Source organism: Cydia fagiglandana, chromosome 8, assembly GCF_963556715.1.
Source record: "Cydia fagiglandana chromosome 8, ilCydFagi1.1, whole genome shotgun sequence".
Taxonomy (NCBI): domain Eukaryota; kingdom Metazoa; phylum Arthropoda; class Insecta; order Lepidoptera; family Tortricidae; genus Cydia; species Cydia fagiglandana.
Genome location: NC_085939.1, coordinates 15,081,927 through 15,099,293, shown reverse-complemented (window position 1 = coordinate 15,099,293; position 17,367 = coordinate 15,081,927). Strand labels below are relative to the sequence as shown.

The following is a 17,367-nucleotide window of genomic DNA, read 5'->3' as shown; positions in this document are numbered from 1 at the left end:
AATATATAACGTCAAATACAAATAAGATTTTTGAAGATTGAATACCACGCATAATTTAAAAACTCCCACGACGGAGTATGATACCCGTACTGATAAGTACATCGGATCATTAACCTTGTAACTCCGTAAACTACGCACATAGTACGGTATCACTGTAGTACGACCTTATTTGCACTTTCAAACATGAATGAAAATTTTAAACCGACTTCCTTGACACAAGCTCAGTTCATAAACGACCAAACTCCCAAACATGCCAAGATAAAATCAACCAAAACGTGTTAACATAGCGTTCAGATTTCATTGTTTTAGTACAAGTTAGTTACGGTAAGCAGTAACGTATAAGAAATCGAACTCTATTATGTTGACGTTAATGATTATTTTTGAATGCTACTGTGATAGCACGTGCTCGGAACGTGGCAATGTCTTCTATTCTACATTCCTACGAGTAGTGAGATGGTGAGAAGTATGCCACATAGGCTAAGAGGTAAGGTGTATGAATGTGTAAGAGGTAAGGATTGGATAAATTAATGGGAAAATGTGCTTAGTAACTTGTACAATTCGAGAAAATGTAGGTTAAGTATTTGTATTGTTTTACCGATGAGGATTAAATTAATTAATCTTCCGGAACATGTAAATGTATAATATATGTATATGTTATGTCTAAGTACATTAAAATTTTGTACGTACGAGTATATGTAGGTATGTACCTAAACCAAATTGACAACTATTTTTATGCATGTAAATAGGTATTCTAATAATGAAAGACACGCATTACTTTCGCATTTGTAAAATAAGTATAGTTGTGTATAGGTAGGAATATACTTCTTATATATAAATAAATTACAATGTTTATTCAATATATAATGTAAATATGTATATGCAAATATATATTTTTAGTAGAAGTAACGCTATCGGCATAGTGCTCTTCTATCTTCTACCAAGAAAAAGTTAAAGGTCAATAATTTTATTTATTTATTTACATGAGTAGAGATGCAGGATCAGTATCGCCGTCATACGCGCCACCAGCATGTGCATCCGAGGCACACGCCACCGGTTTAAGTCCACCGCCAGGTGGCTTGGGTTCGACGACGGTGCCGCCCTTCCACACATCGACTGAAACCCCTTTTCTACCCTACCTACATATGTCTTAACCTAACCCTTTGCCTATGTATCACTTATGATTCTCGTAATAAATGCTTCTGAGTTCTAAAAAAAAATATTTACATAACGAGCTCCAACAGCTAACTTAATGACAATGGAATCTTAAATAACAACCAATGACGCTCTTTCGACTAGGAAAGGTTCGACTGAGTATGGTAACCAGTGTCATATCAGGTCATGGACTTTTTAACAAACATCTTTTTATAACAGGTGTCACAGACAGTCCCCTATGCCGTGGGTGCATGGAGAAAGAAGAAACAGCCTCTCACGTGGTGTTGGAATGCAGCGGATTGGCCCCATACAGGGTAAAACATCTCGGATCCCCGAGAGACCTCCCCGAGGTCCTACTCAACATCAAAGGTTTGATAGGATTCCTCGAGGAGCTGGGCTGGCAAGACTAGTCCACCCCCTATCACGCAAAATAGGCGCAAGACGTCGAGTTGCGGAAAATCGCCTGTACTACAATACAATAACAACCAATGGAGCCAATTACAGGAACTCACAATTAGATACGTAGGTACCTCTTCTTTAGAATGTGTGTGTGGTCTGAAAACTGGGTTCCAGCTCCTAGACTATATTGGCTAACGATAAGAGAGTCGCATTGTTGCATCAGACTGCGAAAGCGATTCCCGGAACCCATATCTGATAAAATAGAGGAGTAATTAGTCATTAATGAATTAATTAACATTATGATAAAGAGATAAAGATAGTTTATTATTCAAGGAGGCATATTACAATGCGCTTAAGAACGTCAAATAAAGCTACACCGGCTCTATCCCTACACCTCGGCCTCGAAAAGATTTAAATCCCCCCTTAATTGGAGGAGGGTATCCCAATATGGGACCGGCAAACTCGGCGGGACACATCTTTTCTTTTCCTTTAAGATTTTTAGTTTGTTTATTTATATAGGAGCTGGCATGTGATTTGTAACGAAATTGTCAGACTATCATAAAACTTGACGAGTCAAGGTTTATCATCAAACCATGCAGCCACAAACTCGTTCATCTTGCTTGTCTATGTTAACATTAATTGTCCATTCAAGACCCCTTGAGCAGGCATGGCAAGCAGACTGGTGTTATGGCTCCTCTACACGATGGGCCAACGCCGGCCACTCCAAGGGACGCATTTATGCATTAGAGGGAGCAAGTGATATTGCTATCTCATTCTACCGCATGGCTGTGGCCGGCGCTGGCCCATCGTGTGTAGAGGCCATTATACTCGGGGGCGTCGAAGTGTAGAAGTAGAGAAGAAGAAGAAGTAGAGGGGACTTTTCTCGCCTCTCTGGCTAGCATAGGATGCTACCAGAGGAGGGAGACCCACATACCACCCCCCAATGGGCTTTCCCAGCCTGGGGTGAGATGCGTAAATGCATACAACTCCCGCATCCAAAAAAAGCATGGCGTTATACTCGTGATAAAAAAAAAACAACGGGTTGCACTCCGGGAGTGCCGACAGAAGTGAAAACTCAATGACTAGTCCAAAATGTCTGCATCACTATGTATAATGGACCCATCCTCCTTTCTATTGAAAAACATTAGTTCCGAAATTGCTGGTCAGTGAGCTTGTTTAAAATTCGAAATTCAAATTTGTAGCGTTAATTGTTTAAAATTCGAATAGAAATTGTAATGTTACCTTGCAGACCTCGCATCTCAATATATTTGATCATGATATTTTGAGTTTTATTCACCAGTACTAGAGTTCACTTTTATTAGCGATTTCATCAAGATGTAGCTTTATTGAATTATATTTGAGTGATATAAAGTTAGAATGTGAGATCCTCGTATTTCAACCCGAACAAGATTAGAAACCATTTTCATGTAATGTCATTGAGTTTTTCTTTATTGATTTAAATGCCATTTATATGAGTGGCCATCTAAACGTTACGGTCACGTGATCGCTGTCTCGAGTTTATCACTTTTTCCCCACCTCAAAAAGTGCCCAGCGCCGCTAAAGAAGTTTTCACTTCAATAGGCACACGCCGTTATTGTTACGTGCCCCGTCCCCCATCCCCATTAGGTGATGTTTGGATCCGTTTAGGGCCTCAAATATCGTTCCTGAAACCCTTGTACCTATAATTTATTACTTTTGGTGCAGTAGGTACCCGAACCATGAATCACTGACAGTGTCAACACAGGCATATACGCCAACGTCTACGTAATTTACTTTCTATACACCTCGCTTGCTCTAATGTGTGAGGACGAGCGAGATGCATAGACAGTATGTTACGTTCACGCTACCGTTTCTGCCGAACTGGTGGTAGCCACACTGGTGGCTAGTATTTAATGCTCTGGCCCTAATTTCACATCGGTGACAGGTGCGGCGAATTGTAAAATCACTGTTGCTGACGTCACAGGCATCCATGGGCTACGATTACCACTTACCATCGGGCGGGCCGTATTCCTGTTTGCCACCATCATTGTATTATTTAAAAAAACTTTATTATATCGGAGAAAAACAGATATTTCTCCTGCGAAGTTTCTGACAATTGTCAAAGATTTAGAAGAATTGTAGGTAATTCTTGACAGGTAATGAGTTATATGTCGGAATTTCGTGACAATTGTAGTGTTTCGTGTGACAATTGTCATAAACTTAGCAAGAGAAATATCTGTTTTTTTCCGATATCATAAAGTTTTTTTTAATAATACAATGATGGTGGCAAACAGGAATACGGCCCGCCCGATGGTAAGCGGTAACCGTAGCCCATGGATGCCTGTGACGTCAGCAACAGTGATTTTACAATTCGTCGCACCTGTCACGTTGGTGAAACAGGGGCCTGGTCAACGACGTCAAGGGCACTTGACGCTAAGGCTGTTATATAACCAAATAACTCACGTTAGACTGTGGAAGGCCGATTCTGTTTAATCATTTTGTAAAAAAATTGATCTTGTCTTGATACGACCTTGACACGACTCACTGTGCATTACCAGAAGGCCTACCGTGAACCACGTTCGACGTGTTGCCTCTTTGTCGCACTTGTAAATTCGTACGTAAGTGTCACAGGGAGGCAACACGTCGAACCGGGTTCGCGGTAGGCCCTTCAGTATGTGTTCGAGCGAAACGCCAAATGACACGGCTCGCCAGTGCATTCCGCGCGCACCAATAATCGGAATCGTCAAGTTAGAATCAGTACAAGATCAACAAATTTACAAATTGGAAAATTTTTGTTTTTAGTGAAAACGAATTTTCCCTTGTTACAACTAGTTTCCCAATCGTGTCAGCAAAAACGCATTTTCACTAGTTAAAATCAGAATCGGCCAGGTAGATTACAAAATTGTCTATTTGGTCCTGTCAGTGACGTAAATGGTTTTTCTTGAGATAGCATCATGTTCATGAGCAATCCGACTGGCTGAACAAATGTAAAAAAACTGAGATGACAAATCACCGGACGTCGGTAAATCTGCCAGCACTGTGATCTGAGTAATGACGTAGGTTTACAAGTACAACGGAACATAAAGGAATACTGGCAATTAGAATGTTGTTTAATATGTAATGTACTCGAAAAACTCTAAAATCATCGCAAGATTCTGTATACTCTCGTTATCACCATCATTCTTGCCTCATCATTAGCTTGCCCTTTTTACCCCTTTTCCCATCACTAGGGGTCGGCGCAGCAATCTTTTTCCCTCCAGCATACCTCTGTATCAAATACCTTGACAAAAAGTTATTTTAACTGGGATTTCAGTCAAAACTATAGTTTTCTCAAATTGCCTCTTTGAAAACTAGTTTTGACTAATTGATAAACTGCTTCTTTATTAGGTACATGAATTAATTAAACTAACATTTTTGTACTATGATCGTTTATTTACTATGGGTAATCAAATATACTGTTACTGTTTGTACTTCGGGGCCCCGTGAGGATGGGGGCCCTGGGCAAGGGCCCCGTGTCCCCTTATGGCAAAGACGGCACTGGTGCTGCCTCTGTCATACATGCTCAGTAAAAGTCAAAAGGGCTTCTAAGTGTTACAACAAATTATCAACAAGTGTGTATTTGACATACCAATATTTAAGTTAAATGATATGAGTTGAGTTGATTAGATAGCTTAATTAAATATACACCTATTTTAAATGTATACAATTAGGTCAAAAATAGTAAACATTCATGCATTGAAGGACAAACCATGGGGGCACATAATTATGATTCGGTGAAAATGTGTTTTTTATTGAAAAACAAATTATGATAACAAAAAAATTGTCAACCGGGATTTATTTCATGCTAAAAGGGGGTTGGGGGGATGGGACACTAGTGTGCGTAAAGAACCGTACTCAAAGGTATCATACTACATTGATTGAATGCTGGCTATAATTTGTTTGTCTTCCCCATACAATATTAGAACATAACTTGACCGAATTAATAGAGTCAGCGACATGTGATGAGTTTCGCTGGACTTTACTTAACATAACTGTTGAAATTCAGTGACTGGAAATTGAGGTGCCAATTAACCAGGTTTCACTGTATTTAGAATTTTTATGTTCGCGGCCTTCTCGGTAGGCCCTCAAGCCAGAGGGCTTGTGTCCGAAGAATTTAAGGACTCTTTGAGTACAGATGGTGGATAGCGTTGTGGTGATATTGAGCTCTAAGATGGACTCTAAGATTTTGTGCATTCTACACGATTTTCCACCCGCTTTTCTAGTTGCAATATTATAACTATCTATGAATCTTAACCAGTCAACATTACGGGGTCTACGTTCATCATTCCGCAAAAGGTTTAACGTCATGGCCCACATTGCCGTCGGACTCATGGCTGGTCACGTACGTTCGTTGAAACTTGAAAGCTGTGGGTGCAGCTACGTGCGCTTGGGCAGGCGTTTGTAAGGCTTCAAGGAAAATGTTCCAAATAACTGGCGTGGAGGCATATTAGACTTGATTGCTTTAATGAGTGTGCTCAGGCCATAAAAAGGTCAACTACGACGTTCTCTGAATAAAAGATTTCCTTTGGCAGAATTAATCTTTGTGTTCCTAAAATGTATTTAAGTGGAGCCACCCAGATATTTGATGCAGGTGGGGTTGCGGGGGTTATAAGCGGCGGCGACGTCCGAGGTTAATAATGGGGTTCGCAACTGTCAAACGTTTGCATAGATGGCGCCATCATAGCTTGCCCCTTTTTCTATGAGATTTGGCTTAAAGGGCTGGCATCCAGGGTATTAAAAAAACAAAAAATTGACACAATTCTAGGGATTGACAGGGCAAGCTATGATGGCGCCATCTGCTAAAAACTTCCACCGGCCAACCCCATTGAGTAAGTTTAGGTTCTAAGTTAAGTTTAGCATCATTTTCAACTAAACCAAATGTAATTGAACGTACAGATGTAGTGCATAATTGTTTTCCATCGTATATATGTTCTCGGAAACGTTCGTATTTGTCATGCTACTTCAGTCAACCTCAGTACTTTTTGTACCGAGACCGACTGAAATAACAAGACACGTTCGGACGTTTCCGTGAAAATCCGATGGATAATAATCATGCACTACGTCTGTAGTTTTTAGGGTTCCGTACCCAAAGGGTAAAACGGGACCCTATTACTAAGACTTCGCTGTCCGTCCGTCCGTCCGTCCGTCCGTCCGTCTGTCACCAGGCTGTATCTCACGAACCGTGATAGCTAGACAGTTGAAATTTTCACAGATGATGTATTTCTATTGCCGCTATAACAACAAATACTAAAAACAGAATAAAATAAAGATTTAAATGGGGCTCCCATACAACAAACGTGGTTTTTGACCAAAGTTAAGCAACGTCGGGAGGGATCAGTACTTGGATGGGTGACCGTTTTTTTTTGTTTTTTTTTTGCATTATGGTACGGAACCCTTCGTGCGCGAGTCCGACTCGCACTTGCCCGGTTTTTTTTTTGCCATAAAACTTCTATGTCAGATCATTGGGCAACCGCCATGTGTCATCGGTTCTCAATGTAAACGTTACAAGCATTGCGTAACAGAGCCACGAGATGGTGCCAATGACCTACTAGCTTTTGGCAAGTCACTCGTCGTTTCCTTCATTCCGATCCGAACGGTCTTGATCCGGATCGAGTGACGTCATATGAAATCAAATATTTGAAATACTTAAGTTGACGAGGCCAATATATAAATTTTCACCACACCAGCTCGGAAAGAATTACTTTGCACTTCAAAAACGAATAGCAAAGTTGCATTTTATCCACATGTGAGGCAAAGTAATCAAATGCAAATTTTGAGTTGTTTCCTTATGTTTGCTGGTAGAATTGACTTTTAAATGATGATTTTGGATAATAAATATTTAATAACATTCATTTGGATTTGATTTGGTTTGATTTTGTTTGATATTTTACATTTAATATTTGCTTCGGGTTGGTGTGGTGAAAAATTTTGTGTTTCACTCGGGGGCAAATTTTGTTTAACCCTCGTGCTTTGAAACCCTCGCAACGCTCAAGATTCCATTTTTCGAACCACTCGCTACGCTTTGGTTCAATTTTGGAATCTTTCACTTGCTCGGGTATCAATATTAGCACGAGCGGTTAAACAACAACTTTGCCCCCTTGTAAAACAAATAACTATTTCTCTGTCTCTCACTCGCTTGGTTGGAAAGGCTCTCTTGATTGTACAATAACCGATAGCAAAGTTGCATTTTATTCACATGTGAGGCAAAGTAATCAAATGCTAATTTTGAGTTCTTTTCTTATGTTTGCTGGTTGAATTTACTTTTAAATAATGATTTAGAATTATACATCTTTAATAACATTGATTTAGTTTGTTTTTGTTTGATATAAATTTACATTACTTAATATTTTCTTTGGGTTGGTGTGGTGAAAAATTTTGTATTTAACTCGGGGGCAAACCCTCGCAAAGCTCAAGATTCAATTTTTCAAATCACTCGCTACTCTCGTGGCTCAATTTTGCAATCTTTCAAGTGATGGAGTATCATATTAGCACGAACGGTTAAACAACAACTTTGCCCCCTTGTAAAACAAGTCTCCTAGACCCCCTAGAAAAGTGTCGCCTAGAGTTATCAAAGCATCAAATAGATAGCGAAATGGCCAATATACCAAAGAAATATTGCCGTGTTCCGATAGGTATACATGCTGGCTAGTTTGACTGTCACTATCCATTTAATGCTGACTGTACCTACCTACTTAGGATTCGGGACTTGAACTAAGCTACTTATATTTTATTTACAACAGATATTGAAAATGCTAGATCGGTTGGACAAATCGCAACTGTCATTTCAGTGTTTGGGATATAAAAGCCAAAACATACCGGTCAAAATCATAACCCTCCTTTTGCGTTGCTGTAGTCGGGTAATTAGGTACGTGACAGAGGTGGTAATATTAATATAAGTTGTAGAGTCTCCCACCTCAGGGAGCCTACCTTGAAAACCGCAATTCGCAAATGGCGAGGATCTTTCTGTTTTACTCCAATGAAGGCGTAATTAGAGTAACAGAGAAAGATGCCCGCAATTTGCCAATTTCGATTTTCACGGTTATAGCCCATCAGAGTCTAACACGATTATTATTAATAAATAAATAAATAAATAAATAAATATTGGGGACATCTTACACAGATCAACCTAGCCCCAAACTAAGCAAAGCTTGTTGATATAATATTATTGTTATTGTATGTGATCCTAAAATAAACATTACTATAATTAGTTACACGATTAGATAAAGTTAGCTTGATAAAAAATGATTTTTCGACCTTGGCCCACCTCGCCTTAAGAGTCTGAGAACTGAGAACCGGTATACAGTGACGTGCAATGAAAGGAGGATAAATTTGAAATAGATACAGCTTGCAGTTGGAAATTACTCGGAAGCGGATAATGATCATGATCACCGTCTGGGTCATACACATTTTATATTAGTACGGTTAACTCGTTCGCGTCTTACCTGTAGATATAGCAAAGTTAAGGAAAACTAAAGACAATTTTTACGCTACGCCCTTAAAGACGTGATACATTTTTCCAGTACTTGAGACTCAAATAGGAAACACGGGATACATATGTACCAGAGTCGTTAACTTTTATAATATTGTTGTGTTAATATTGTTCTTTAAATGTGTTTCACCCGCCTATGCGAACTTAGATCTTGCTATGAAAATCGTTTAGGTATTTTTTATCATTCGCCAATACATATATGTATAGCAATCCAGCGTACACATTGCATGCCGCAAAGCATCATATAAGGTGTATTCGGGTAATACCGAATGTCGGATAATTCCGAAATTCAGATGAAAATCACCCTTAATTCCATCATAATAAAAGTCTCTTTTCGGAATTATCCTACAGTTTTCGACATTCGGAATTACCCGAGTAAACCTTACCTAAGACCCTTTGCACTGAGAACATTTTAACAATAATTTTAGTTTCATTTTTGTATTGTACTTTATATATTTTACATATAATGCTGACTGGAACATTAAGTATTATAAATAAGAATATTGTATATTTACACTCCATTAAGGATTACAAATAAGAATATTGTATACCTACTCATTAGATTATTTTTTTTCACTGATTTGGTAGGTCAATACCAGAAAAATGGTTTACCATAAACCCGTGGGGAAAGTCTAAGTTCAGCAGTACACATGGACCCGGACCCCCTTTCGACTGATAATAATATGATGAACTCTTAAGCTTTCTTGTATTACAAGTCACAGACAAATATGTAATTGTATTTACTTTATGATAAAAAATTAAATATTAACTTGAGTCATTGAGGAAAATTTCTTGACCATGTCATGTCAAATATCTGGTTCATGTTTTGTCTAAAATAGTAATCTATAAGTCATCGTCCACTAAAATAGGTTGAATCTGTCAGACTGAGCTCGAATATTCTCTTGATACACCTTAATTGACACAGGTACTGATAGCAGCATAGCAACCAAGCCATAAGGTAAATGTCCTAGTGCTCGTCACTGACCCAGTACATGTATGACCGAGACACGAGGCCGGTTGACACGTGTTGTCAAATTGTGTTCGTAGGGTCTCGATTACCTATTTAAAAATCAGCTCGAGACTTTTCTGTAAGTGGACGTATTTTATAAGTTCGTATGTTGTTAAAATTCCTAGAATTTAGGTTTTTCACATGTTTTTTCATATTCAGAATCACGAGCACTAATACCTACTGGTTTTAGAAGAAGAAAAAAAGATAGAAGAAAAGTGATTTGACCATAAACTTCAAACTACTTCAGAATTACTATAATTTAATTTGTCATAATAATCAATTGCCATAATCTTGTTTCACGTAAGTAAGAAAGTTTGCAGCTTATTATATAAAGAATAATATGCCCAATTTCCAGCATTTACCAGAAATACCGTAGGTACTTTACTACTGAGACATACATGGAATTTACCGGGATTTTTCCCTTTAACGAGTTTCTTGCATATAAAATGCTTGCATTAAATTGTCATAGATATAAACTTGATTTTTATGTGAGTTTATAAAAGGGAGTAGGTAGACTATCCAGTCCACCCGGGTAGGGTATTCCCCGTCTTGAGTTCAGGCAGAATGAACCGCGATCTGGCGACTTTACAATCTAGAATAACTGGTTCTACCGATATCCACTTTGAAACACTGACAAGAATGGGTGCATTGGGGTAAATGCGAAGGCGGGGTAATTTCGAAACTGGCATCTACTAAACTCTAACCCCCTTATTCATAAAACTTTACGGGCCTGATTTTGTTAAATTATGTTTTATCCCTTTCTTACAAATACATTAGTTAAAATGACCGATAAAGACAAACGATTATTAGCTAATTGAGGTTTGTAGCGCGTTTATGAATAAGGGGGTAAGTAGGTACCTCCATAAAATCAGATGAATTTTTGGACTTCTACAAGTCTACAAATACTGTACAATCCATGAACCACGTCTTAAAGATCATTTTATCGACTTTGACCTCAGGGTTTCCCATACCGCGCGGCAATGTCTATTTTTACTTAATACCGTGAGCTCAGCAGAATCCGTTATAATTAAGGTATAATGAGGAAATCCGTCAGTAACTCGGACTTTGATTAAGATTTTAAATTAATTGACCGAGGTCAGTTTGTAGATAAACGAGAGAAACATCAACAAATAAGTTAATAAACTTATTGGCATAAGCATACCTATTTTGCAAAGGGGCTATTCATAAATTACGTCATTTCAATTTAAGCATGATTTTTGGATGATTATAGGGGGGGGGGGTCCAAAAATCGTCAAAAATCGATGACGTAATTTATGGACAGCCCCAAAGAGCTAAGTTTGCTTTTGGCGTCTGTCTAAGGGCAAATTTTTAGACCTAACCAAGTGAAAAATTATATATTTAGGTATCCGAATCACGACTATCACGAGTGTAGCTAACATTTTTTGTCTGAGACAATATCCTCGGCCTGCTTCTAGCACTTCTATCCGTGTCACATTAAAATAACTCACGGACAACTCCAATAAATACATTTTAACTCCACCCAATCTAAACATACTACATGTAGGGAATGCAATACCGGGATACCAGGATCCCGAAATACCGGGATCCCGCATGCAATTTGCGGGATTAATCCCGCTCGTAAATTAAGCGGGATCCCGCGGGATTTGCGGGATCGAAGAGCGACGTGGTTCTTACGTGTTACTACAAGGAACACAGGCTCGGGCACGTGCCTACTGGCGAAAATTCTTCACGGAGCCTAAATGCATCTATGGAGGAAAGGGGTAATGACACGGAAGAGCATTTTGCCCGAATTTGTCTATTTATTTCATCACACTTGCTCCTAAAAGGTGTTATTTTACGTAGGCGACGCGGTCCGTAAATCTTAAATTTGTACCCAGGGAATTTTGTTATGTAGGTACGTCCGAAATTAGGCAGATTTTTTATTGTTTTCCCTCTTTTTTCCTCACAGGTGTGATGAAAAACATTGTGTGTGCCACGAGTGGTACAGGACTTACGAAATCGCGTTAATTAAGCCTTTACACACGTTCTTAAATTCTTGATTAGTGTCATTATACCGTATTCTTTTAATACAAAATGTACTATTTCTAATTTTAGTTTACTTTTTGTTTTCAACCTTCAAATTTAGTACTAATTCGTAAAATTGTATACTAACTTGCGGGATCCCGCAAATACCGGGATCCCGCGGGACTTAAAATGGCGATCCCGCGGAATACCGGGATTGAGTTCCTCATGCGGGATTGCATTCCCTAACTACATGTTTGCCCACTAAGTAATTCTATTTTCCCTGATATTCCACTGATTTTTTTTATATTATAGACAACAGAGGAAATAAAAAACCTAAAGTTTTAATACGTAACATTGTGTTCGGTTATGAACAATTTTGCTACTCCTGAGATTAATTCTTAATAATGTTCAATAAGTTAACAAATTTTCCATAACCGTTTGTTCAAGTTCAATAAAAACAGCTTTATCAGCATGGATCGCTTTATCTACGTGATAAAATAACTGTCACTTTTTAACTCCGCGGTATAGAACGTGACGGACACCGTTTTATCATGCTGTCACGTAGACAAGAACGACCATCATATCCGAACAGGTATGTTAATTCAGTTCGCGAAAAGTTATTGCATTAAACATATAAACAGTAACACTCCCGTACATTTGTGGACCTTATTACTAAAGGCGTAAGGTCCACCGATGTTCAGTTAACACTGTGGGCGATGGAATATACCTGCCCACCGGCAGCTGATGTCGGTACGATGACTTTAGAATCATTCTCATTGCATCATTCACTTTCAATGTTCGGAATTTGTCAAGCACATGTTAATAACGGCTACTACGTCTGACCTACTTCCATCTGCTTAGGTACACTGTTTGTTGTTGAAATATATACAATGAATTGCGTGAGAATCCAGGATTCTAATAATCTGGGTGGATTTTTTTTTCACCACACCAGTGGCCTATCCCACAAAACTTACAATTACAATTTTACAAGTGTCAAGTTACAAGTTTGTAATAATACAAATGTGCGTACCACAAGTAACAAATTTGTAGTGGAAAATTCTTACAAATATGTAAATTGTATCACAAGTCTACAATTTGTTGTATCACAAAACTTTACATACGCTACATATCTTTTCCGGAAAATGTACAAATTTGTAGCTGACAATTGTTTAGTGCTACATTAAATTGTAGTAATAATTATACATACGTAGAATTGTACCTACAAGTTAACAATTCTCTAAACGTGTGTCGCACCCTCTTGCTACAATTGCTACTATACGAATACTAGTAATTGCAGTAGTATCTTTATCATATTTAGCGATTCCAACCCTTTGTATATATACCTACCATGAAATATTTAGTTCAAGTAGCAGTCATAGTGATCCTAGGTGTCATGAATTTCATATATACCTACATATATAATCCCAATTTTACTTAGCTTTAATTTAATTTACGAAATACTTATATATACTGGACAAAAACATACGTATACTCAAATTGAACTTATCTTCGTATGCCTTTTCCAATTTTGCCACATAGTGTCCCTTAAGTATTTCCAATCTTTCTCCATTATTCATATCCTAAATCATTTAAATTCTGCGCTTTTTCCTTCCATTTGTTTTACATAGTGTGCGTCAATTTATCACTAAATTTACTAAAGTTTTTGTTTTCATTTGTGAGGTTTATAATATAATGGTCAGTTTAGCTTGCAAATCCATTGTAATGTCAGTTGGTATGTAAATGCTCGTAGATATCACTATATAAATATAATTGATGTAATTCTTGCGTATTGCGTATAAAGTGAAACTACCTTCAACATTAAAGAAGCAAAATAAATTGTTACATATTTGTAGTTGTAACATTTCGCTTGTATATTTACAAATCAACAATTCTACAATTATGTAGCTGTCGTGACATACCTTTATTCTTTGTGATACGCTTTAGCAATAATGACATATTTGTATACTGCAGACTTGTAATGAATACATATTTGTAATTATTGTGGTACATTTTATTGTTTACAATTTAACAATTTTGTCGAATTGTACACTTGTAAAGTTTTGTGGGATAGGGCACAGATGTAAAGGCTGTGTTTTTACTTCAAAAAGAGAAAGTTGAATTCTATCCACATGCGAGACAAAGTAATCTGATGCAAATTTTCATTTTGGGTTGTTTACTGACACTGGCTGATATATTCTATAGAATTGAGTTTTGGGTGATAATTTTGAATGATAAATATTACATAACGTTCTTCATCGAAATTTTTCTTCCGTCCCATAGTAAAAGTTTTTCAGTATGAACTATAAAGTCACTGCACATGGTATGACTGGTGGTTAACATAATTATCAAAATCAGATTATCACGAACATAATGACAATAATACTCGTATAATCGTGCGTGTTTGAGAAATGTTATATTTTATACCACATTTCTTGCAAGATTTAATTTTTCCTTATATTGTGGTATTTAAGACATATTTTTTCGAAGCACCTTTACAGGCGGAATATTTTATTCAGTACTTGAGACTCAAATGAAAAAAAAACGGGATATACATGTACCAAAGTCGTTAACTTTTATAGTATTGTTCACAAAAGTGACCTTTTCTAAAATATGTTTTTCCCATAGGTAATAAGGTACATCAGAAAGTACCTATTAGGAGGTATGCATTTTCTAAAACGCTGAATAACTTTACTATTCTTGATTAAGTCGCAAGTTCCTAACTCAAAATAATATTCGAACCTGATACAAATTTTCAACCCCTTTTAAACGTCTCAACAGATGAATTTTTTGAAAACGTAAAAATTAATTTTCTTGAGTTTCTTGACATTTTTGTAGAATGCCTTTATACGAAGATCAAAGTTTCTCATTCCAAAAATATTGTTTTCTAAAATTGGGTTTTTCATGTGAATGCGTTCGTTCATATGAACTTAGGGTCGTTGCACCAAACCGTATGTCACCGTTAAAGAGTTCGGTAAATTTATTTGTATGGGAAATTTCATACTTCCCTGCTGAATAACGTTAATCTGCAGTCTGTTAAATGTGGTTGGTGCAACTGGGCGTTAGTCTATATATAGATACCTACTCGCGGGTGTCTAAAATTGCATGCAATTTGTTGCAAGGTTTATGGAGCTCTTAAAAAACCCACTGGGGTTTTTTAACCTCATTATATAACTTGATCAATGTCGGCTGTTATGTGGGTTCTATTTTAAGCAAGTGTTGCTCATGCTTAAGTCACGATCACGATATCGAGGATTCGATTTCGGGTTTTTATTAGTTCATAATTTCTGAGAAATTGTTTCTGATGTGACTTTTCATGGCTAAGATGGTCGGTTTTTTATCATTTCTCATCATGCCTGTCACGTTCTAACACAAGTAAGTGCGAAAGTGACGCATGACATGACAAGTGATAAAAATGCGACCATGATGGTATTGTTGATTGATGATACCGCCTCAGCACGTGCTAAACGACTGATTAATTCTTAAGTTATGAAATAATTTATGATGACGTTACTTTTTAGGTATTACATATAATATGTAAATCTACATTATAATCAGGGGTGTCGGTATTGAACGTTTGTATCAGATAGCGTGTTTGATAAGCTAGCTTTAGTACAGTCATCGGCAAAGAGAATATTATGTCCCATAAGGGCGCTAATAGTATCGCGTTATAGCGGACATACTAAAAATACCGACTATAGGCCCCGTGCATTTTATTTATTTTTATAGTTTAGCCAACCCTTTTTTTCTGGGACCCGTAAAAAGAGGCGATGGCAGTTGGAGGATCCGAAAGAATGCCGAAATAGAAAATCTGATATCCGCGAATAAAATAGGTGAGACCAAAGCGCATCGTCTCCGCTGGCTTGACCATCTCGAAAGGATAGGTAAAGATCGGGCAACCTACTTGGGTCGACCAACTGGACGCCGTCCTGTTGGTCAGCCTAAATACCGTTGGGCAGATAGAGTACCTATAACGGCAGATCTCCGTGAGCTCGGCGTCGGCGAAAGCTGGCGGGATACCGCTCTGGACCGATCAAAGTGGCGTGCTCTCATGTTGGAGGTCAAGACTAATTTTGGGTCATCACGCCAACCAAGTAAGTAGTAAGTTATTTTTAATGAATTGCAACATTGTAACGGGGTTTGGTCATGAATGACATCATTTGGTCATGATTGGAACTAATGAGCCCCTTTAAAAATGTAGCAAACGTTAGTCATTTGTGGCAAAAAACGCACTGATTCTAATAGGTTATAATAGCCATGATGGCCCACAAAAAATGGTTCCGTTTGTATGGGATGATGGTATCATGCGTCAGCTCTTTGCTGACCGAAATATAAAATAGCTGTCCTTTCACCAGACATCTTTTGTTATTTTACTAAGGCCCACTTGGACCATCCCACTAACCCAGGGTTAAGGGGATAAACCGTTAACCTAGTGTCGAATTGTACCTATGGGTAACCGTGGCAATTCCAGGTTTAGCCGGTTAACCCCGGGTTAGTGGAATGGTGCAAATGGGCCTAAGAGGGACACGGAAACAAGATAATATAGTTACCTAACTTTCTCTGTCCCTCTCAACAGAAAGTTTCCTGAAAAAGGATAGATCCAATAATCCCTATAAGAAAGTTGCCGGCAAACCTAGTGGTTAGTTTAACACGCTTCTTCCTTCCTTCTTGGAAAGTACAGATATTTTTTAAACAAATTGATTAAGCCCCACGGTAAGCTCAAGGCTTGTGTTGTGGATATATGGACTGGAGATATTGCCCAGATATGAACGTTTTTATATACCCCAGAGGATTTTAATCCTAAAATCGGAATTTCTTAATCGCACGAACGTGCAAGAGTAATAGAGTCGGACTAAGAAAAGTCTGCACCGGATTTGATAGCCCACGCAGTGCAAGTGTTATTTATACGTCATAATTTCATAGAAGTTTGACGTTCAAAATAACACTTTCACTGCGTAGGTTATCAAATCCGCTGCAGCCTGTTCTTGGTCTGACTATACATACAGGGTGATTGGAAATTCGCCGTATTCCTTGAAAGGGGTTATTCTATGGGTCATATGCAATGATTTCGGTCCAGTCAACCAGGGGTCAAAACTCATTAGTTTTCAAGTTATTTGAGTTTTTAGTTTTTTGTTTAAAAAACCCACCTTTCGACTAAAAAGTGGTAATTGTGAAAAAACTACCTACTCAGGAATTAAAAAAGGCATTCATCAAATAGCCAATAAACTATTGATTAAGTACGTGAAATTAATTTTTGTAATTTTCCCCAAACTTTATAACATTTTAAGGCTTTACTTTTAAAAAAAAGTCTAGTCAC

General features: G+C 37.8%; 1 long non-coding RNA gene across 1 annotated transcript in view; it reads left to right on the top strand.

The window, feature by feature from the left end:
• The first annotated feature begins 1,853 nt into the window (after positions 1–1,853).
• Positions 1,854–17,367, top strand: part of LOC134666857 (uncharacterized) — a 183,477-nt gene continuing 167,963 nt past the window's right edge. The window contains exon 1 of the long non-coding RNA XR_010098555.1: positions 1,854–1,988. This is a non-coding gene — a long non-coding RNA (uncharacterized LOC134666857). The remainder of the gene's footprint in view (positions 1,989–17,367) is intronic.